The following is a 24,592-nucleotide window of genomic DNA, read 5'->3' as shown; positions in this document are numbered from 1 at the left end:
CATGGATATTGTCCCCCTCCCAGAATAATGACAAGCCCTCAGCCGCCCCAGAAGTTGCACATCAGATTCGCCAGTTCAGGCGATTAACCTCGGCTCTTTCCACTTGGCCTGGTGCAGTGGCAAATGAGTAATCGTTTTTGAGGTTGATGTCAGCTGTTTTATGTCTGCTGACATCAAGCCCAGAGGTTAGTTATGGAGAGGTGTCTATCGGAAACCCCCATTTCTAACCCCGTAGTCCAAAGTAATAAAGAACTTTTCTCTGTGCGTCTTTAATTAACAAATTACTCCCCGACAATTACCCTCTTTTAACCATTTTTTAACCTAAAAATAAAAGTAATCTTCTCCTGTCTGCCATTAATCCATAATGATGAGGTCCCACGACGATCCCCGACTCTGCTACATCTGGATGGTGTGATAAGTGGTGACATCAGTAATGTGACCGCTCACCACACCAGCCGGAACACAGTGAAAGTATCATGAGAAATTTCCAGCTGCAGTGACGAGCGGTGATGTAATTAAGGTTACCGCAGATCACAGGCAGCGGTTCTCACGGTAAGCTCTGTGTGAGCCAGCCTGTGACCTGCTTTCACCTTACTGAAGTCACCGCTTGTGACGCGCCCCCTGGGCCGTGTGAGTGTGGGGATACCCGGAACCGGACCCGTTGCGGATGCTGGGGGTTGTAGTCCTCGTGTGGCGGGGACCCGGTCCCGTGGCTCAGGGTGGTCAACCCAAAGGGCAGTCTATTTGTGTGGTTTTGTGATATTTAAATGTCCGACTACGCCACCCGTGGATTGCGGTCAGAGAGTACCGCCGCTGCAGGGCAGACCGCTGAGGCTGGTATTGGGAATGCAGCAGAGGATAGTATAACTCCCCACGGGAGGAGTATAGCCTCAGGGCAGAAAGTAGGGATGTTGGTGGTGATGGTGCACAGGAGCAGCAGTAACCACACGGAGTCTGTCATGCAAGTCGGGGTCTTTAAAGTTGGTGGTATTAAGGGACCCGTCCGGAATACAGGTTAACAATGGAGGCTTGGTCAGTCTGAGAGCAACTGGGAAATCCCGCTGGTCACGGGGAGTTTGTAGGCCTACCGTGCTGACTTCACTCTTTCTTGGCTATCCTGCTGTAGTGTAGTGGTAGCCCACGTCTCTGAGTGTACAGTGTTGTTCTCACCCGTATGACTAGCGACTCGGGCCTTCCGTACTTCTCACCCCTCCGGGGCAGTAGTGGTCCCTCTCGTGTGGCGGAGCCTCCGGGCTTCCTTGGGCCAGAGGACTTGAAGTCCCCTGCGTGGTGGTTTTCTGCTGCTGGGCTTATAACCCTCACAGCCTCGGACTCCAGTGTCCGGCTGTGTAAGTCTCTAGCCAAGTTGAGCTCTTCTAGCTCCCCTCCTGGCCTCGTGTTCCTCCTCTGCCTACAGGGACTCCTCAGCCTCCTGCTGACCTGTCTCTATCTGCAACTTGTCTGGAACTTCTCTGGCACTTGACTCTCTAACCCCGCTCCAGATCCAGTTTATAAAGGGCAGGTTTCTCCCCTCCCTGGCCTGAGGCAGGAGGTGCTGCATGCTAATTGTCCCCAACCAGGGAACCTCCCACCTGCTCTCAGACATGACATTGGTGCCACTGTGGCGACCAGACCTGGGGTGCCACATTCCCCCCTAGTGAAATTTAGTACTCCGGGGCTAAACACATTTTGCAAAAACACAACAGGTAATAACAATACAGTAACATATATACAAGAAGTTTAGTCTTTTTAGGTCACGGCGTTCCCGTAACCAGGTGTCCTTGTCACCCATGATGCAGTTTTGAGGGACCCGTCCCAAACCCTCCACGTAGGCCCTGGGGTGGCTACAGGGCTTTGATGATCCGGAGTTGGACCACGTCTTCAGCCACCTCCACGGGTTTTGTGTTCTGTGGTCGTCTTCAAAAGAGGGCACCTTACCAGGTGCAACTATGTACAAGGTACAGTTCCGGTTATTCATTGTCCATAACCTGTTAGTCCATTGAACCCTGTCGGGTAACTAGAAAAACATAATTAGTATTCAGGCAACAAACACAAAACATTTCAACTTTTGCAACATACAGGTAGATATATTACATTTTAAATTCTCCAGCGAGCGGGCATTTGACCCTTAGTGCTCCTGGTGGACCTACGTAACCCACTGTCTGGTGGTACTCTACTCGGTACTCGTACTGGGTGTGCTCGTGTCTGCACTAGAGGTGTTTGCTGATGTTACGGGTAGGTTGGGCAGCTTTCTGCGTACTCTTTGGCTCACCACGGGCATGGCAGGTTCACTACTAGCAGAGGGTTGATTCTCCTGGTACGTACTCTTCTGCCTCCGGGGCCACTTGCTCTTCCAACATTACTTGCTCTTCTGCAGGCCCTTGAGGGGCTGGCTGGAGGAATGTAAGGACGGGGTACCACTATAGCGTTGTTGATTTGTGTCCAGGACCGGGGAAATTCTCCGAGCACTGTACTGACCATTTCTTCCCTTTCCTCTGCGGGTTGAGGGCTATCTTGGTCTTCATCAGCGCTTTGCAGCTGCTCGGAACACTTTTTCAGGTGGTCTCTAGAGACAGTGGCTGTGGTCTCTCCTCCATCCTTACTGATAACACACACCTTTGGGTCTTCATGGCTTGACGGCAGTACGGTCTACGGGTCTTTCTCCCACTGGTCATCCAACTTGTGGAGCCGTCTCTTCCTCTTCAAGACCTGCTCTCCAGGTGCCAGGGGAGCAGCAGGAGCATGCTGGTTGTAATTCCTTTCTTGCTTGAGACAGACTTCGCTCCACACTCTCCTGTACTTTCCGGTACTGCTGCTGTCGTTCTGTGTCCCAGTCTGCTTCTGGTGGTGTCCTCGGGTGTCAGGACTCCCATCTCCAGGTCAATTGGTAGCTTACCAGGTCTTGCCCTCATTAGGTAAGCCGGGGTGCAGTTGGTAGAACCCACTGGGATATGGTTATACAAGTCCACCAGATCCGGCAGTTTCTCAGGCCACAGGCTGCGTTCCTCCAAGGGCAACGTCTTGAGCAGGTCTATTACTACCTGGTTCATTTTCTCACACATCCCGTTCGTTTGGGGGTGGTAAGGCGTTGTCCTTCTCTTCTTGCAGCCATACAGGTTGCAGAATTCCTGAAAGACTTCAGCCTCGAATGCTGGACCTTGATCAGTCAACACTTGCTCTGGATACCCGTGTGGATGGCAGAAATGCTGCTGAAAGGCTCTGGCGGCCGTCTGAGCTGTTAAGTCTTTGACAGGAACTACCACTAGGAACCGGGAGTAGTGATCTACGATTGTGAGGGCGTAGACGTATCCCGATCTGCTCGGAGCCAGCTTTACGTGGTCCAGGGCCACCAGCTCAAGGGGCTGCTTTGTGATGATGGGCCGCAGGGGAGTCTTCTGGCTGGCGCGGTCTTTCCTCCTTAGGTTGCACGGGCCACAGTCTCTGCACCATCTCTCGATAGCCCCTCTCATGCCTACCCAGAAGAACCGCTCACGCAACAGGTACTCCAGCTTCTTCCATCCAAAGTCCCCTGCTCCGTCATGGTATGCTTCTAGGACCATAGCCGCGTCCCGCCTTGGGACCACTATCTGCCAGGTCAGCTCATGTGTTCGAGAGTTGACGGTTCTGCGGCACAGCCTCCCCTCGTAGAGAAACAGCTTGCTCCTCTCCTTCCACAGCTGTTTGGCCTCTTCTGGAGCATCCGGATCAAGGTGGCATCAGCCTGGGTCAGCATCTTTTACCAGGCGGACTGCAGGGTCACTATCTTGTGTCTCTGCCCAGTCGTGGTGGGGTAAGGGATTGAACGTAGCGGTGGCAGAGCACCTCTCCTTTACACAGTGGGAACACTGGGTGATCCCATGACGGTGGAATGCAGGGAGTTCAATTTCTTCCAGTTCTTCTGGATCCTCTCCCCTGTCCTGCAAGTGAGGCATTCTGGACAATGCATCTGCGTTGGCATTTGCGCGCCCTGTCCGGTATTTGATAGTAAATTCATAATTGGACAGCCGGGCCATCCATCTCTGCTCTAGGGCACTTGCAGTGTCCAGGTGTGTCAACGGGTTGTTGTCCGTGTACACAGTGAACTTAGAAGAAGCCAGGTAATGCTTGAAGCGTTCGGTGACTGCCCACACCACTGCCAGGAACTCTAGCTTGAAGGAGCTATAATTCTCAGGGTTTCTCTCTGTGGGTCTCCGCTTTCTGCTAGCATAAGCAATTACCCGTTCTCTGCCCTGCTGGATCTGGGACAGTACGGCTCCTAGCCCCATGTTACTGGCGTCGGTGTGGAGGATAAAAGGCTGGCCGTAATCAGGGTAGGCCAGGACCTCATCCCCCGTGAGGGCCATCTTCAGCTGGCGGAAAGACTCCTCCTCCAACATGTCCCACTTAAAGGGCGGCTTCTGACTTTTAGTCTTTGACTGACCTAACAGAAGGTCCTGCATAGGGGCTGCCATCTTGGTGAACCCGGAGATGAATCTTCGATAATAGCCTACCAACCCGAGGAACTGCCGCACTTCCTTTATGCTGGAGGGTCTTGGCCAGTCCTTAATCACCGTGATCTTGTCAGGGTCTGGGGCTACTCCGTCAGCACTCACCACGTGTCCCAGGTACTGTACTTTTGGCTTCAGTAGATGACGGTTTCACCTTTAGGCAGAAGCCTACCAGGGCATCGAATACCTCTGCCAGGTGCTTTAGATGGTCCTCATAGGTCTTGGAATACACGATGTCATCGTCCAGGTAGAGTAGGACAGTCTCGAAATTTCTGTGCCCCAGACAGCACTCCATCAGCCTCTGGAAGGTCCCTGGTGCGTTGCAGAGTCCGAATGGCATACAGTTGAATTCACTGAGACTCATCGGGGTGGTGAAGGCGGTGTTCTCCTTGTCTGACTGCTACAGGAACCTGCCAGTACCCGCTAGTGAGATCCAAAGTAGAGAAGTTAGCAGATTTTAATGCAGCCAAAGACTCCTCTATCCTAGGTAACGGGTACGCATCTGTGTGTTATTCTGTTGACCTTTCTATAATCTACACACATCCTCATCGTGCCATCTTTCTTTTTTACAAGAACTAGAGGAGCTGCCCAGGGGCTACAGCTATCCCTGATCACCCCAGCCTCCTTCATTACTCATAACATACCCTTGGCATTCTGATAGTGTGCAGGGGGTACAGGCCGGTATCTCTCTATTATGGGTGGATGGTCTCCTGTGGGGATTTGGTGTTCCACCCCCTTTACTTGCCCAAACTCTAGCGGGTGTTTGCTAAAGACTCTTTCGTACTCCTGAACCACCCGGTAGACTCCCGGTTTCTGGTGTGGGGAAGTGGAGTCAGTGCCCATGTGCAGCTTCTAGCACCAGTCCTCCATTTGTCTTTTAGAGCCGTTACCTTCCTCTGGGGGAGATGGAGGCAAGGGTTCCACGGCCTTTACAGAGTTTTGGTTAATGGTGAACAATTTGGCCAGAGTGGCATACCGGGGCAAGTGTACTTCTCTTTCCCCAATATTTAGGATGCGGACCGGCACCCTCCCATGGCGGACATCAACCACCCCCTGTGCTGTCAAAATGGTGGGCCTACTGTCTGAGTAAACGGATTCTACGATAGCTTGGTAGTCTCTACCTCTTAACCCGATTGCAGTCCGGCACCAGATCATCATTTCGCTTTTTGGGGGCATGGCGATAGGGAACGGGTCACTCATCCTAACGCTACCAATCTCACCACCAGACAGTTCTACCTGTTGCCGCTTCATCAGGGCTCTGATCTCCTTTTGTAAGACACGCTGCTGGCTGGAGCTGGCCTTCATTGCAACCTGCTGTAATATAACAATTATCTCTGAAAGACAATTTTCAATAACGTTAGTACCCAAGGTTATTTTAGGGTGACTTTCACGACGGTCAATGTCCACAATAATCAGTCCCTGCGCCGGCAGTTCAACTTTACCAATTTTGATGGTCACCTCCTTGAACCCCACCTGCGGCACGGGCTGACCATTGCTGGCGATGATGCTCAAGTCATTATCTGGGTAGCGGGTAATATCCGTGTCATCCCAGTACCGCTTGAAAAGTACATAGGGGATGGTGGTTACCTGTGACCCGGTGTCCAACAGTGCACTCATGGGAATGCCATCCAGTACCACAGGCAAGACCGGTCGTCCCCCCACATACTTGTCACGCCAGTTTGACGGGCCTGATGATCTTACGCCTGGGGGTTGGCCCTCTGCCCAAGGTTGGGCCCGTTTAAATTACAGTACCTCGCAATATGTCCTGGCTGGCTGCAGCGGCGGCAGATGGGTTGTCCATCCTGGTCGTAGCGGTCCGTTGGCTTCCCCCTGGACGGTGGGATCCTCTTCTGTCGGCGCCACGGGACGTCCTCCGGACTGGTAGCCTGCTGGATCTTTCCTGGAGAGGATACCTGTAACAACTGCACAGTCCTGGTTAGTGCGGCAACGCTTTTGGTCAGTTCTTGGACCTGATGGTGCAGGTCTGCAGCCTGGTCTTTGCCCAAAGCCTGTGCATCAGCTCCCACAGGCTCTGCAGATAAGGGCGCTGCCTCCTGGTGATAGCAGGGCGCCTATGGGTTACAGCGCCACCTGGTGCCGGTTCCCGGAGCACCCGTATGGCCCTGTCTTTGAACTGTGCAAAGTCACTCGGGGTTCTGCAGGGCCATTAGGCGTAACTGGGTTCGGTGGGCGCTGGACAGCAGACCCTCAATGAATTGTTCAGTCAGCAGTTTATCTGCATTCCGCACACTGTCAGGGTCTGCCTGCTTAATGGCTCTGAGGGCCTCTTGCAAATTCAAAGCATAGTCTCTTATACTGTCTTGGGCCTGCTGCTTGCACCCATAAAATCTCATTTTGATCTCTGCTGAGGTGCGGGTATCAAAAGTGTCCTTTAGACGGGCTAAAATCTCCTTCACGGTCCCCTTGTCCCTGACTGACCAGGACTTTACTTCTCGCTGGGCCGCGCCGGTTAACTGGCCTATCAGTATGGTCACTTTTTGTTCCTCCGTCAGGGGGTATACTTTAAATAGGCTATATAGTCTCTCTTTAAAGTCGCTCAGGGTATGCGACTCCCCTGAATACTGAGGCAACCAGGCCTTTCCCGGGATGTAAGGCATCGTGAACGGCATTGCAGCGGCCGCGCTGGCAGTGGCAGTTCCCTCCGCTTCCAGCATCTTCTTCCCCCCCTAGTCAATCGTGGCCTACCTTCCGTTGCTTTTCTTCTGTAGGCCGCGGCTCCGCAGGCGACCGTCGGGGTTGAGGACCTTGCGTCGCCTCCTGGTGACGCCAGCGTCCGCTCGGCTCCTTTCAGGACCTTAAGCAGCGTCCGTGCGTAAGGCGGGGCTCCAATTCTCGCGCGCTTTCGTCATCCACGCCCCTCTTCTTCCCACGTGGCGTCCCAAAGATGGCGCCCGATGGCGGGAAAATGGCTGCGGATGGCGGGAAACTCCACCAAGGTAAGTATTACAGTCTTTCTTCAGGCACGCAGTACCCGTTGGTGGCGGGCACGAAATCCTGCAGACTACGCCAAAAGTTGACGCGCCCCCTGGGCCGTGTGAGTGTGGGGATACCCGGAACCGGACCGTTTGTGGATGCTGGGGTTTGTAGTCTCCGTGGCGGCGACACGGTCTGTGCCCAGGGCGGTCAAACCAAAGGGCAGTCTGTGTGGTTTTGTGATATTTAAATGTCCGACTACGCCACCCGTGGATTGCGGTCAGAGTACCGCCGCTGCAGGGCAGACCGCTGAGGCTGGTATTGGGAATGCAGCAGAGGATAGTATAACTCCCCACGGGAGGAGTATAGCCTCAGGGCAGAAAGTAGGGATGTTGGTGGTGATGGTGCGCAGGTGCAGCAGTAACCACACGGAGTCTGTCATGCAAGTCAGGGTCTTTACTGTTGGTGGTATTAAGGGACCAGTCCGGAATACAGGTTAACAATGGAGGCCTGGTCAGTCTGAGAGCAACTGGGAAATCCCGCTGGTCAGGGGGAGTTTGTAGGCCTACCGTGCTGACTTCACTCTTTCTTGGCTATCCTGCTGTAGTGTAGTGGTAGCCCACGTCTGAGTGTACAGTGTTGTTCTCACCCGTATGACTAGCGACTCGGGCCTTCCGTACTTCTCACCCCTCCGGGGCAGTAGTGGTCCCTCTCGTGTGGCGGAGCCTCCGGGCTTCCTTGGGCCAGAGGACTTGAAGTCCCCTGCGTGGTGGTTTTCTGCTGCTGGGCTTATAACCCTCACAGCCTCGGACTCCAGTGTCCGGCTGTGTAAGTCTCTAGCCAAGTTGAGCTCTTCTAGCTCCCCTCCTGGCCTCGTGTTCCTCCTCTGCCTCCAGGGACTCCTCAGCCTCCTGCTGACCTGTCTCTATCTGCAACTTGTCTAGAACTTCTCTGGCACTTGACTCTCTAACCCCGCCCCAGATCCAGTTTATAAAGGGCAGGTTTCTCCCCTCCCTGGACTGAGGCAGGAGGAGCTGCATGCTAATTGTTCCCAACCAGGGAACCTCCCACCTGCTCTCAGACATGACATTGCTGCCACTGTGGCGACCAGACCTGGGGTGCCACACTTGCAGGGTGAGAAATGACACTGTAGAAATGGTCGTACCACTGGTTCAACCAAATCAATGTAGCGCTGAGATGTTAATGTATAGAGAATGAAAAGTAGTGGGGTCGGAGTCCTGTACATAATACAACCCCACGCCCTGATCCTGAAAGTAGGAGTCATGTGCTGTTCTCTCAAGAAGGCCTCCACATGGTTTTGCCTCTGTGGTCTCCTTACCAATCTCCAGCTACCATTGTATCAAAGATGGAACTCATTGCAGAAGAGTAAAGATCATCATTCCAGTCTTCACTGCCACCATGCTCTGCACCATGATAGCTGGAGCACCTGTAGTCGGACGGATGACTCGTAACCCCATGTCATTCAAATGCCTTATGTTGGTTTGTGCAGACACTGATGCCTTCGGCTTGGTACATGATGTCTAATGTTACTCGTAATACAGAATGGATCAATCATGGAATTGGTGGTAAGGCAATTTCTCCAAATTCGAAGCCACGTGTTTGTGCTCCTGTGAGCAGCTTACATAATTACATAGTTTATAAGGCCGAAAAAAGACAAGCGTCCATCCAGTTCAGCCTATTTCTTGTGCACTGCAGCTATTCCGCAGCGTTGATCCAGGGGAAGGCAACAAAAAACCATGAGGTATAGGCCAATTTACATCATTGAGGAAAAACTCACTTCCCGACACCAATCTGGCAGTAAGATTAAATCCCTGGATTAATTAACTAAGCATAAGATGTAATTTTATTGTTCTCAAGAAAGGCGTCCAGGCCTCTCTTGAACTCTTTAAGTGAGTTGGACATCACCACTTCCTCTCCCAGAGAGTTCCAGAGTCTCACGGCTCTGACCGTAAAGAATCCCCTTCTATGCTGGTGCAGGAACCTCCTTTCCTCCAGACGCATAGTGTGCCCCCTCGTCTTTGTCACCATCCTTGGTATAAACAGGTCATGGGAGAGATCTCTGTACTGCCCCCTGATGTATTTATACATGTTTATGAGGTCTCCCCTAAGCCTTCTCTTTTCCAATGTAAATAGGCCTAATTTTGACAACCTCTCTGGGTATTCTAGTCCCTCCATTCCCTTTATTACCTTAGTCGCCCTCCTTTGTACCCTCTCTAGCTCCAATATGTCTTTCCTGAGCACCGGAGCCCAGAACTGTGCACAATATTCTAAGTGTGGCCTTACCAGCGCTTTATACAGAGGAAGAACAATGTTCTCATCATATGCCCCTATTCCTCTTCTGATGCATGCCATGACTCTATTTGCCTTCGCAGCTGCTGCCTGACACTGGGCACTCCAATTTAATTTGCTATTAACCAAGACGCCCAGGTCCTTCTCCATGTCAGATTTCCCCAACGGTTTCCCATTTAATATGTATGGGTGACTGCTGTTTTTCTTTCCCATGTGTATGACCTTACATTTATCGGCATTGAACCCCATTTGCCATTTTTTGGCCCAACTCCCCAATTTATCTAAATCCTCCTGTAGCTGTGCCCTGTCCTCATCTGTATTAACTACCTTACAAAGTTTAGTATCATCTGCAAATATTGCTATTTTACTATGCAACCCTTCCACTAGATCATTAATAAATATATTAAATAATATAGGGCCCAAGACAGACCCTTGAGGCACTCCGCTAGTAACCCTGACACACCCTGAGCTTACTCCATTGATAACCACCCTCTGCTTTCTATCACTCAGCCAGCTATTTACCCACTTGCACACATTATCCCCCAGACCAAGCATTCTCATTTTATATACCAACCTTTTGTGTGGCACGGTATCAAACGCTTTGGAGAAGTCAAGGTATACAACATCCACTGACTCTCCCCGGTCCAGCTGTGAGCTCACCTCCTCGTAGAAGGCCATCAGGTTTGTTTGGCAGGAGCGATCCCTCATGAATCCATGTTGATATGGAGTTAGACAGTTATTATCATTAAGATATTCTACAATAGCATCTCTAAGAAATCCTTCAAACAATTTACCCACAACAGACGTTAAGCTGACTGGTCTATAGTTCCCAGGGTCACTTTTAGACCCCTTTTTGAATATTGGTACCACATTTGCTTGGCGCCAGTCTAGTGGGACAGTCCCTGTCCATAAAGAGTGCTTGAATATAAGATACAGCGGCCTGTCTATCACATTACTTAATTCTTTTAGTACCCGGGGGTGTATGCCATCTGGGCCTGGTGACTTGTCTATTTTGATATTATTTAGGCGTTTCTGAATTTCCTCCTGGGTTAGGTGGGTGATATTTAGCGGAGGGTTTACTTTATCACTCTGCATTTCCTCCGATAAATTGTTTTCTTTTGTGAAAACAGTGGAGAAGAAGCTATTGAGTAGGTTTGCTTTACCCTCATCGCCCTCTATGATTTTACCCAGGTTATTTTTCAATGGGCCAACTCCATCAGTTTTAATCCTTTTACTGTTTATATAGTTAAAGAACAGTTTGGGATTCGTTTTACTTTCCTTGGCAATTAGTCTCTCTGTCTCCTCTTTTGCTATTCTTATTTGTTTCTTACAGATTTTGTTTTTTTCCCTATAAGATATTAGCGCTTCCTCGCTGCCTTCTTGTTTAGGTTTACCGAAAGCCCTTTTTTTGTTTTTCATTGCCCTCTTGACTTCCTTATTTAGCCACATTGGCTTCCTCCTATTCCTAGCCCTTTTATTCCCATAAGGTATGTACCTTCTACAGTGACTATGTAGGACTGTTTTGAAAATGTCCCATTTTCTATCCGTGCTCCTATTACTGAAGATACTATCCCAGTCTATAAGGTGAAGGGCATCTCTTAGCTGATCAAACTTTGCCCTCCTGAAGTTCAGTGTTTTTGTGACTCCCTTGCTGGGCTCCCTACTGAAGCACATGTGGAATTGTATAATGTTGTGGTCACTATTTCCCAGGTGCCCCCCGACCTGCACCTCAGTTATTCTGTCTGGCCTGTTAGTTAATATTAAGTCTAAAAGGGCCGTCCCTCTAGTTGGTTCCTGCACAAGTTGTGACAAATAATTGCCTTTGATAAGTGACAGAAACCTGTTTCCTTTCTGAGATCTACAGCTTTCGGTTTCCCAGTCTATATCGGGGTAGTTGAAGTCCCCCATAATAAGCACCTCATTATTTTTTGCTACTTCCTCTATTTGTCTCATTAATAGACTTTCCGTGGCTTCTGCTATATTTGGTGGTTTATAACAGACTCCTATGATAATTTTATTATTGTTTTTTGCCCCATGTATCTCCACCCATAAGGACTCGACCTCCTCATTTCCCTCCCATACATCCTCCCGTATTGTAGGCTTTAGACACGTCTTTACATATAGACAGACTCCACCCCCTTTCCGACTTCTTCGATCCCTTCTAAACAGACTGTAACCCTGTAAGTTAACTGCCCAGTCATAGCTTTCATCTAACCATGTCTCGGTTATTCCCACTATGTCATAGTTACCTGTAGATATTTCTGCTTCCAGTTCATCCATCTTGTTTGTCAGGCTTCTGGCATTTGCTAGCACGCAGTTTACACGATTTTGTTTTGTTCCAATCTTCTCCCTGTGGATTGTATTAGAAATTTTCTTACCTCCCTTCCAAGTATCTTGTCTTGGACCTTCTTTGTCGCACTTCATATCTTTCATTAGTATGTTCTCTGGTTGCATGTTCGTGTCCGACGTTTTTCTTTCCATCCCCTCTTCTTCTAGTTTAACGCCCTCCTGATGAGTGTTGCGAGTCTCCTGGCGAATGTGTGTTTCCCGGGTTTGTTGAGGTGTAGTCCGTCTCTGGCAAGGAGTCCGTCATAGAGGTAATTCACACCGTGGTCCAGGAATCCAAATCCTTGTTGTCTGCACCATCGTCTCAGCCAGTTGTTCACCTCAAGGATCCTGTTCCATCTCCTGACGCCATGCCCGTCTACTGGAAGGATAGAAGAAAAAACTACCTGCGCATCCAGTTCTTTTACTTTCTTCCCCAATGCTTCAACGTCCTTGCAGATTGTCGGTAGGTCCTTCTTTGCCGTGTCATTGGTGCCAACATGTATCAGAAGAAATGGGTGGACATCCTTGGAACTGATGAGCTTCGGTATCCTATCGGTAACATCCTTGTGTGGTCTAAACCCAATTGTAGACATCATTAGTTGGCAATTGCAAAACAAGGTGGCAGCAGTGGATCTTGATGATTTGCCTGAGTGCTTTCAGCGTGGCAGAACATTCCCCAACCGTTAGTAACCTCATTGATGGCAGTAAAGACATGTAAGTGCGGGGATTTCTGCATGTTAGAGCTGACACTCAAAACTGAACAGAGATGTTTTGAAAAGGTTTCCATTTTTCCATCATTTGCATATCACAAATATGTCTATACGTCCTCTGATATCCATAATGCCACCACTTTTTCTTCTCCTTCAATGTTGAGTGTAATGTGCAGCAGTAGCTGTGCGGAGAACATGTGGTTATATCTTCCCTGTAGCCCCTGGCTTTCAGTGAGTGGGTCTGGTAGCCACGGCTCACTACACGGTGAGTGCGGTGTAATCACTCCTCGGCACTGTGACTGACAGCCTGCTCGATATTCATTCTTGTTGGGAATGGTTTTTCTGGCGGCCCCATAGAGAATGAATCGAGCGGATGGGCGCCAGTACGGCGGAGCCATTTTGTAACAGGGATGAAGATTCCCTGTTCTTGGATCAGTGCAGGTCCCAGCAGTCTGACCCCAGATCAGTGCCCCTCAAGGGGATAGGTGAGCACGTCTCATGGTAAATAAGGACAATGTCTGAGGCACATCATGTCCATAGTCTGTACTGGAGCCTCTGGTTCCGATATGGTTCTGCCATTGTGGTTGGGGCTATTTATTTGGGTGATACTTCTTGTTGTACACGCAGGTACAATACCTCACAGCCTGTGCATCTCTTCTCTGACGCCATTATAATGCCGGGCTGTAACATACCCACAGCCGACATCCTTCCGCCAGACACCAACATGGCGGCTCCTGCGCCCTTACCAGGGAAGTGTGCAGTGAGTGCCACGTGCCTCCCATCTGCCAATGGAAATCACAGACTGCTTCGGCGCCAGACGCCTGCTGATTGGCTAGCTGTGGTCGCAAGTGGCCGTTTATTGGTCAAACTGTTTAGACGCGAAATTTAAACACTTTCTAAAGTTGCTTCTGCAGCTGGCGCCATTTAACTGTGTCAGCGGCCGGGGCGCTTGTGCCGAGCGGCGGGAATAGTTTTAATAGAACAGGTTTTTAGCCTTAATGGTCTTATACATAAAGCGCTGAGAGCGGCACGGCCAGGACCCGGGGACTGAGTCTGGGAAGCAGTAAGTGGCTGGCACCCTGTATTACTAGTAGTCTGCACGGAGGAGGGCGATGTCCGGGGGAATCCCGCCGCGGGGGGAGGTGTGCACGGTGGAGATGTCGGGTCCAGTGAGGACGGAACCTGCAGTGTATAATATATGTGCACTATATCACCGGCAGGTGTGCGCTCACTGCGAGGGAAGGCTGGGGACACCGGATGACACCCGCCAAAATCCCCCGGAGCCCTGCATCAACTGTGTGGGGGTGGGAAGGGGGTTCTGGGGTCAGGGATATATTGGGGTCGGGGGTCGTACACTAATGTCTGCCCGGGTACAACGCTGTGTGCGCGGCCGGAGCCACACAAAGCAGGTTTAGGCGGACGGAAAATGGCGCTAGTGGGGGAGGGGGCGCCCAGCTGTTACCTCATACACTGCATAGTATATATACATACTGGGGAGAGGTAGTGTGTATATACTGTGGGGACCTGCCCAGTAATAATACTCCCTGTACTGGGGAGAGGTAGTGTGTATATACTGTGGGGACCTGCCCAGTAATAATACTCCCTGTACTGGGGAGAGGTAGTGTGTATATACTGTGGGGACCTGCCCAGTAATAATACTCCCTGTACTGGGGAGAGGTAGTGTGTATATACTGTGGGGACCTGCCCAGTAATAATACTCCCTGTACTGGGGGATATATATAGTATATACTGTGGGGACCTGCCCAGTAATAATACTCCCTGTACTGGGGGCAGATATATAGTATATACTGTGGGGACCTGCCCAGTAATAATACTCCCTGTACTGGGGGCAGATATATAGTGTATACTGTGGGGACCTGCCCAGTAATAATACTCCATATACTGGGGGCAGATATGTAGTATATACTGTGGGGACCTGCCCAGTAATAATACTCCCTGTACTGGGGGATATCTATAGTGTATACTGTGGGGACCTGCCCAGTAATAATACTCCCTGTACTGGGGGAGATATATAGTGTATACTGTGGGGACCTTCCCAGTAATAATACTCCCTGTACTGGGGGAGATATATAGTGTATACTGTGGGGACCTGCCCAGTAATAATACTCCCTGTACTGGGGGAGATATATAGTGTATACTGTGGGGACCTGCCCAGTAATAATACTCCCTGTACTGGGGGAGATATATAGTGTATACTGTGGGGACCTGCCCAGTAATAATAATACTCCCTGTACTGGGGGAAATATATATAGTGTATAGTGTGGGGACCTGCCCAGTAACAATACTCCCTGTACTGGGGGATATCTATAGTGTATACTGTGGGGACCTGCCCAGTAATAATACTCCCTGTACTGGGGGAGATATATAGTGTATACTGTGGGGACCTGCCCAGTAATAATACTCCCTGTACTGGGGGAGATATATAGTGTATACTGTGGGGACCTGCCCAGTAATAATACTCCCTGTACTGGGGGATATCTATAGTGTATACTGTGGGGACCTGCCCAGTAATAATACTCCCTGTACTGGGGGAGATATATAGTGTATACTGTGGGGACCTGCCCAGTAATAATACTCCCTGTACTGGGGGAGATATATAGTGTATACTGTGGGGACCTGCCCAGTAATAATACTCCCTGTACTGGGGGAGATATATAGTGTATACTGTGGGGACCTGCCCAGTAATAATACTCCCTGTACTGGGGGAGATATATAGTGTATACTGTGGGGACCTGCCCAGTAATAATAATACTCCCTGTACTGGGGGAAATATATATAGTGTATAGTGTGGGGACCTGCCCAGTAACAATACTCCCTGTACTGGGGGATATATATAGTGTATACTGTGGGGACCTGCCCAGTAACAATACTCCATATACTGGGGGATATATATAGTGTATACTGTGGGGACCTGCCCAGTAATAATACTCCCTGTACTGGGGGATATATATAGTGTATACTGTGGGGACCTGCCCAGTAACAATACTCCATATACTGGGGGATATATATAGTGTATACTGTGGGGACCTGCCCAGTAATAATACTCCATATACTGGGGGATATATATAGTGTATACTGTGGGGACCTGCCCAGTAATAATACTCCATATACTGGGGGCTGATATATAGTATATACTGTGGGGACCTGCCCAGTACTAATACTCCCTGTACTGGGGGCAGATATATAGTATATACTGTGGGGACCTGCCCAGGAATAATACTCCCTGTACTGGGGGCTGATATATAGTGTATACTGTGGGGACCTGCCCAGTACTAATACTCTCTGTACTGGGGGATATATATAGTGTATACTGTGGGGACCTGCCCAGTAACAATACTCCATATACTGGGGGATATATATAGTGTATACTGTGGGGACCTGCCCAGTAATAATACTCCATATACTGGGGGCTGATATATAGTATATACTGTGGGGACCTGCCCAGTACTAATACTCCCTGTACTGGGGGCAGATATATAGTATATACTGTGGGGACCTGCCCAGTAACAATACTCCATATACTGGGGGATATATATAGTGTATACTGTGGGGACCTGCCCAGTAATAATACTCCATATACTGGGGGCTGATATATAGTATATACTGTGGGGACCTGCCCAGTACTAATACTCCCTGTACTGGGGGCAGATATATAGTATATACTGTGGGGACCTGCCCAGTAATAATACTCCCTGTACTGGGGGCTGATATATAGTGTATACTGTGGGGACCTGCCCAGTACTAATACTCTCTGTACTGGGGGATATATATAGTGTATACTGTGGGGACCTGCCCAGTAGTAATACTCCCTGTACTGGGGGCTGATATATAGTGTATACTGTGGGGACCTGCCCAGTAATAATACTCCCTGTACTGGGGGCTGATATATAGTGTATACTGTGGGGACCTGCCCTGTACTAATACTCTCTGTACTGGGGGATATATATAGTGTATACTGTGGGGACCTGCCCAGTAGTAATACTCCCTGTACTGGGGGCTGATATATAGTGTATACTGTGGGGACCTGCCCAGTAATAATACTCCCTGTACTGGGGGATATATATAGTGTATACTGTGGGGACCTGCCCAGTAACAATACTCCCTGTACTGGGGGCTGATATATAGTGTATACTGTACGGACCTGCCCAGTAATAATACTCCCTGTACTGGGGGATATATATAGTGTATGCTGTGGGGACCTGCCCAGTAATAATACTCCCTGTACTGGGGAGAGGTAGTGTGTATATACTGTGGGGACCTGCCCAGTAACAATACTCCCTGTACTGGGGGAGATATATAGTGTATACTGTGGGGACCTGCCCAGTAATAATACTCCCTGTACTGGGGGATATATATAGTGTATGCTGTGGGGACCTGCCCAGTAATAATACTCCCTGTACTGGGGGATATATATAGTGTATGCTGTGGGGACCTGCCCAGTAATAATACTCCCTGTACTGGGGGATATATATAGTGTATACTGTGGGGACCTGCCCAGTAATAATACTCCCTGTACTGGGGGTTGATATATATAGTGTATACTGTGGGGACCTGCCCAGTAACAATACTCCCTGTACTGGGGGATATATATAGTGTATACTCTGGGGACCTGCCCAGTAATAATACTCCCTGTACTGGGGGATATATATAGTGTATACTCTGGGGACCTGCCCAGTAATAATACTCCCTGTACTGGGGGATATATATAGTGTATACTGTGGGGACCTGCCCAGTAATAATACTCCCTGTACTGGGGGAGATATATAGTGTATACTGTGGGGACCTGCCCAGTAATAATACTCCCTGTACTGGGGGCTGATATATATAGTGTATACTGTGGGGACCTGCCCAGTAACAATACTCCCTGTACTGGGGGATATATATAGTGTATACTCTGGGGACCTGCCCAGTAATAATACTCCCTGTACTGGGGGATATATATAGTGTATACTGTGGGGACCTGCCCAGTAATAAGACTCCCTGTACTGGGGGAGATATATAGTGTATACTGTGGGGACCTGCCCAGTAATAATACTCCCTGTACTGGGGGAGATATATAGTGTATACTGTGGGGACCTGCCCAGTAATAATACTCCCTGTACTGGGGGCTGATATATATAGTGTATACTGTGGGGACCTGCCCAGTAATAATACTCCCTGTACTGGGGGAGATATATAGTGTATACTGTGGGGACCTGCCCAGTAATAATACTCCCTGTACTGGGGGCTGATATATATAGTGTATACTGTGGGGACCTGCCCAGTAACAATACTCCCTGTACTGGGGGATATATATAGTGTATACTGTGGGGACCTGCCCAGTAATAAAACTCCCTGTACTGGGGGAGATATATAGTGTATACTGTGGGGACCTGCCCAGTATCAATACTCCCTGTACTGGGGGAGATATATAGTGTATACTGTGGGGACCTGCCCAGTAACAATACTCCCTGTACTGGGGGAGATCTATAGTGTATACTGTGGGGACCTGCCCAGTAATAATACTCCCTGTACTGGGGGCAGATATATAGTGTATACTGTGGGGACCTGCCCAGTAATAATACTCCCTGTACTGGGGGCAGATATATAGTGTATACTGTGGGGACCTGCCCAGTAATAATACTCCCTGTACTGGGGGCAGGTATATATAGTGTATACTGTGGGGACCTGCCCAGTAACAATACTCCCTGTACTGGGGGAGATATATATAGTGTATACTGTGGGGACCTGCCCAGTAACAATACTCCCTGTACTGGGGGAGATATATATAGTGTATACTGTGGGGACCTGCCCAGTAACAATACCCCCTGTACTGGGGGATATATATAGTGTATACTGTGGGGACCTGCCCAGTAACAATACTCCATATACTGGGGGATATATATAGTGTATACTGTGGGGACCTGCCCAGTAACAATACTCCATATACTGGGGGATATATATAGTGTATACTGTGGGGACCTGCCCAGTAATAATACTCCATATACTGGGGGCTGATATATAGTATATACTGTGGGGACCTGCCCAGTACTAATACTCCATATACTGGGGGCTGATATATAGTATATACTGTGGGGACCTGCCCAGTACTAATACTCCCTGTACTGGGGGCAGATATATAGTATATACTGTGGGGACCTGCCCAGTAACAATACTCCATATACTGGGGGATATATATAGTGTATACTGTGGGGACCTGCCCAGTAATAATACTCCATATACTGGGGGCTGATATATAGTATATACTGTGGGGACCTGCCCAGTACTAATACTCCCTGTACTGGGGGCAGATATATAGTATATACTGTGGGGACCTGCCCAGTAATAATACTCCCTGTACTGGGGGCTGATATATAGTGTATACTGTGGGGACCTGCCCAGTACTAATACTCTCTGTACTGGGGGATATATATAGTGTATACTGTGGGGACCTGCCCAGTAGTAATACTCCCTGTACTGGGGGCTGATATATAGTGTATACTGTGGGGACCTGCCCAGTAATAATACTCCCTGTACTGGGGGAGATATATAGTGTATACTGTGGGGACCTGCCCAGTAATAATACTCCCTGTACTGGGGGCTGATATATATAGTGTATACTGTGGGGACCTGCCCAGTAACAATACTCCCTGTACTGGGGGATATATATAGTGTATACTGTGGGGACCTGCCCAGTAATAAAACTCCCTGTACTGGGGGAGATATATAGTGTATACTGTGGGGACCTGCCCAGTATCAATACTCCCTGTACTGGGGGAGATATATAGTGTATACTGTGGGGACCTGCCCAGTAACAATACTCCCTGTACTGGGGGAGATCTATAGTGTATACTGTGGGGACCTGCCCAGTAATAATACTCCCTGTACTGGGGGCAGATATATAGTGTATACTGTGGGGACCTGCCCAGTAATAATACTCCCTGTACTGGGGGCAGATATATAGTGTATACTGTGGGGACCTGCCCAGTAATAATACTCCCTGTACTGGGGGCAGGTATATATAGTGTATACTGTGGGGACCTGCCCAGTAACAATACTCCCTGTACTGGGGGAGATATATATAGTGTATACTGTGGGGACCTGCCCAGTAACAATACTCCCTGTACTGGGGGAGATATATATAGTGTATACTGTGGGGACCTGCCCAGTAACAATACCCCCTGTACTGGGGGATATATATAGTGTATACTGTGGGGACCTGCCCAGTAACAATACTCCATATACTGGGGGATATATATAGTGTATACTGTGGGGACCTGCCCAGTAACAATACTCCATATACTGGGGGATATATATAGTGTATACTGTGGGGACCTGCCCAGTAATAATACTCCATATACTGGGGGCTGATATATAGTATATACTGTGGGGACCTGCCCAGTACTAATACTCCCTGTACTGGGGGCAGATATATAGTATATACTGTGGGGACCTGCCCAGTAACAATACTCCATATACTGGGGGATATATATAGTGTATACTGTGGGGACCTGCCCAGTAATAATACTCCATATACTGGGGGCTGATATATAGTATATACTGTGGGGACCTGCCCAGTACTAATACTCCCTGTACTGGGGGCAGATATATAGTATATACTGTGGGGACCTGCACAGTAATAATACTCCCTGTACTGGGGGCTGATATATAGTGTATACTGTGGGGACCTGCCCAGTACTAATACTCTCTGTACTGGGGGATATATATAGTGTATACTGTGGGGACCTGCCCAGTAGTAATACTCCCTGTACTGGGGGCTGATATATAGTGTATACTGTGGGGACCTGCCCAGTAATAATACTCCCTGTACTGGGGGCTGATATATAGTGTATACTGTGGGGACCTGCCCTGTACTAATACTCTCTGTACTGGGGGATATATATAGTGTATACTGTGGGGACCTGCCCAGTAGTAATACTCCCTGTACTGGGGGCTGATATATAGTGTATACTGTGGGGACCTGCCCAGTAATAATACTCCCTGTACTGGGGGATATATATAGTGTATACTGTGGGGACCTGCCCAGTAACAATACTCCCTGTACTGGGGGCTGATATATAGTGTATACTGTACGGACCTGCCCAGTAATAATACTCCCTGTACTGGGGGATATATATAGTGTATGCTGTGGGGACCTGCCCAGTAATAATACTCCCTGTACTGGGGAGAGGTAGTGTGTATATACTGTGGGGACCTGCCCAGTAACAATACTCCCTGTACTGGGGGAGATATATAGTGTATACTGTGGGGACCTGCCCAGTAATAATACTCCCTGTACTGGGGGATATATATAGTGTATGCTGTGGGGACCTGCCCAGTAATAATACTCCCTGTACTGGGGGATATATATAGTGTATGCTGTGGGGACCTGCCCAGTAATAATACTCCCTGTACTGGGGGATATATATAGTGTATACTGTGGGGACCTGCCCAGTAATAATACTCCCTGTACTGGGGGTTGATATATATAGTGTATACTGTGGGGACCTGCCCAGTAACAATACTCCCTGTACTGGGGGATATATATAGTGTATACTCTGGGGACCTGCCCAGTAATAATACTCCCTGTACTGGGGGATATATATAGTGTATACTCTGGGGACCTGCCCAGTAATAATACTCCCTGTACTGGGGGATATATATAGTGTATACTGTGGGGACCTGCCCAGTAATAAGACTCCCTGTACTGGGGGAGATATATAGTGTATACTGTGGGGACCTGCCCAGTAATAATACTCCCTGTACTGGGGGAGATATATAGTGTATACTGTGGGGACCTGCCCAGTAATAATACTCCCTGTACTGGGGGCTGATATATATAGTGTATACTGTGGGGACCTGCCCAGTAACAATACTCCCTGTACTGGGGGATATATATAGTGTATACTCTGGGGACCTGCCCAGTAATAATACTCCCTGTACTGGGGGATATATATAGTGTATACTGTGGGGACCTGCCCAGTAATAAGACTCCCTGTACTGGGGGAGATATATAGTGTATACTGTGGGGACCTGCCCAGTAATAATACTCCCTGTACTGGGGGAGATATATAGTGTATACTGTGGGGACCTGCCCAGTAATAATACTCCCTGTACTGGGGGCTGAGATATATAGTGTATACTGTGGGGACCTGCCCAGTAATAATACTCCCTGTACTGGGGGCTGAGATATATAGTGTATACTGTGGGGACCTGCCCAGTAATAATACTCCCTGTACTGGGGGCTGATATATATAGTGTATACTGTGGGGACCTGCCCAGTAACAATACTCCCTGTACTGGGGGATATATATAGTGTATACTGTGGGGACCTGCCCAGTAATAAAACTCCCTGTACTGGGGGAGATATATAGTGTATACTGTGGGGACCTGCCCAGTATCAATACTCCCTGTACTGGGGGAGATATATAGTGTATACTGTGGGGACCTGCCCAGTAACAATACTCCCTGTACTGGGGGAGATCTATAGTGTATACTGTGGGGACCTGCCCAGTAATAATACTCCCTGTACTGGGGGCAGATATATAGTGTATACTGTGGGGACCTGCCCAGTAATAATACTCCCTGTACTGGGGGCAGATATATAGTGTATACTGTGGGGACCTGCCCAGTAATAATACTCCCTGTACTGGGGGCAGGTATATATAGTGTATACTGTGGGGACCTGCCCAGTAACAATACTCCCTGTACTGGGGGCAGGTATATATAGTGTATACTGTGGGGACCTGCCCAGTAACAATACTCCCTGTACTGGGGGAGATATATATAGTGTATACTGTGGGGACCTGCCCAGTAACAATACCCCCTGTACTGGGGGATATATATAGTGTATACTGTGGGGACCTGCCCAGTAACAATACTCCATATACTGGGGGATATATATAGTGTATACTGTGGGGACCTGCCCAGTAACAATACTCCATATACTGGGGGATATATATAGTGTATACTGTGGGGACCTGCCCAGTAATAATACTCCCTGTACTGGGGGCAGATATATAGTGTATACTGTGGGGACCTGCCCAGTAATAATACTCCCTGTACTGGGGGATATATATATAGTGTATACTGTGGGGACCTGCCCAGTAACAATACTCCCTGTACTGGGGGCTGATATATAGTGTATACTGTGGGGACCTGCCCAGTACTAATACTCCCTGTACTGGGGGCAGATATATAGTATATACTGTGGGGACCTGCCCAGTAATAATACTCCCTGTACTGGGGGCTGATATATAGTGTATACTGTGGGGACCTGCCCAGTACTAATACTCCCTGTACTGGGGGCTGATATATAGTGTATACTGTGGGGACCTGCCCAGTAATAATACTCCCTGTACTGGGGGATATATATATAGTGTATACTGTGGGGACCTGCCCAGTAACAATACTCCCTGTACTGGGGGCTGATATATATAGTGTATACTGTGGGGACCTGCCCAGTAACAATACTCCCTGTACTGGGGGCTGATATATATAGTGTATACTGTGGGGACCTGCCCAGTAATAATACTCCCTGTACTGGGGGCTGATATATATAGTGTATACTGTGGGGACCTGCCCAGTAATAATACTCCCTGTACTGGGGGCTGATATATATAGTGTATACTGTGGGGACCTGCCCAGTAATAATACTCCCTGTACTGGGGGCAGATATATAGTGTATACTGTGGGGACCTGCCCAGTAATAATACTCCCTGTACTGGGGGCAGATATATAGTGTATACTGTGGGGACCTGCCCAGTAATAATACTCCCTGTACTGGGGGCAGGTATATATAGTGTATACTGTGGGGACCTGCCCAGTAACAATACTCCCTGTACTGGGGGAGATATATATAGTGTATACTGTGGGGACCTGCCCAGTAACAATACTCCCTGTACTGGGGGAGATATATATAGTGTATACTGTGGGGACCTGCCCAGTAACAATACCCCCTGTACTGGGGGATATATATAGTGTATACTGTGGGGACCTGCCCAGTAACAATACTCCATATACTGGGGGATATATATAGTGTATACTGTGGGGACCTGCCCAGTAACAATACTCCATATACTGGGGGATATATATAGTGTATACTGTGGGGACCTGCCCAGTAATAATACTCCATATACTGGGGGCTGATATATAGTATATACTGTGGGGACCTGCCCAGTACTAATACTCCATATACTGGGGGCTGATATATAGTATATACTGTGGGGACCTGCCCAGTACTAATACTCCCTGTACTGGGGGCAGATATATAGTATATACTGTGGGGACCTGCCCAGTAACAATACTCCATATACTGGGGGATATATATAGTGTATACTGTGGGGACCTGCCCAGTAATAATACTCCATATACTGGGGGCTGATATATAGTATATACTGTGGGGACCTGCCCAGTACTAATACTCCCTGTACTGGGGGCAGATATATAGTATATACTGTGGGGACCTGCCCAGTAATAATACTCCCTGTACTGGGGGCTGATATATAGTGTATACTGTGGGGACCTGCCCAGTACTAATACTCTCTGTACTGGGGGATATATATAGTGTATACTGTGGGGACCTGCCCAGTAGTAATACTCCCTGTACTGGGGGCTGATATATAGTGTATACTGTGGGGACCTGCCCAGTAATAATACTCCCTGTACTGGGGGAGATATATAGTGTATACTGTGGGGACCTGCCCAGTAATAATACTCCCTGTACTGGGGGCTGATATATATAGTGTATACTGTGGGGACCTGCCCAGTAACAATACTCCCTGTACTGGGGGATATATATAGTGTATACTGTGGGGACCTGCC

General features: G+C 48.8%; 1 protein-coding gene across 3 annotated transcripts in view; it reads left to right on the top strand.

Moving 5' to 3' along the window:
• LOC141257774 (peptide chain release factor 1-like, mitochondrial) overlaps window positions 1–24,592 on the top strand; it is a 67,934-nt gene that overhangs the window by 29,901 nt on the left and 13,441 nt on the right. The window contains exon 1 of one of the 3 annotated variants that reach the window (XM_073672737.1): window positions 13,630–13,832. The exons of the other annotated variants lie outside the window; for them this stretch is intronic. The gene's annotated coding sequence lies outside the window, so the exon portion shown is untranslated. Of the gene's footprint in view, window positions 1–13,629; window positions 13,833–24,592 lie in introns of those variants that run through there. 3 annotated transcript variants of the gene reach the window in all.

The sequence above is a fragment of the Phyllobates terribilis genome, unplaced genomic scaffold, assembly GCF_046119375.1.
Source record: "Phyllobates terribilis strain yellow unplaced genomic scaffold, ASM4611937v1 Scaffold_3__8_contigs__length_932513732, whole genome shotgun sequence".
Classification (NCBI taxonomy): Eukaryota; Metazoa; Chordata; class Amphibia; order Anura; family Dendrobatidae; genus Phyllobates; species Phyllobates terribilis.
The sequence above is the reverse complement of the archived record's forward strand: the minus strand, read 5'-3'. Positions and strand labels throughout refer to the sequence as shown.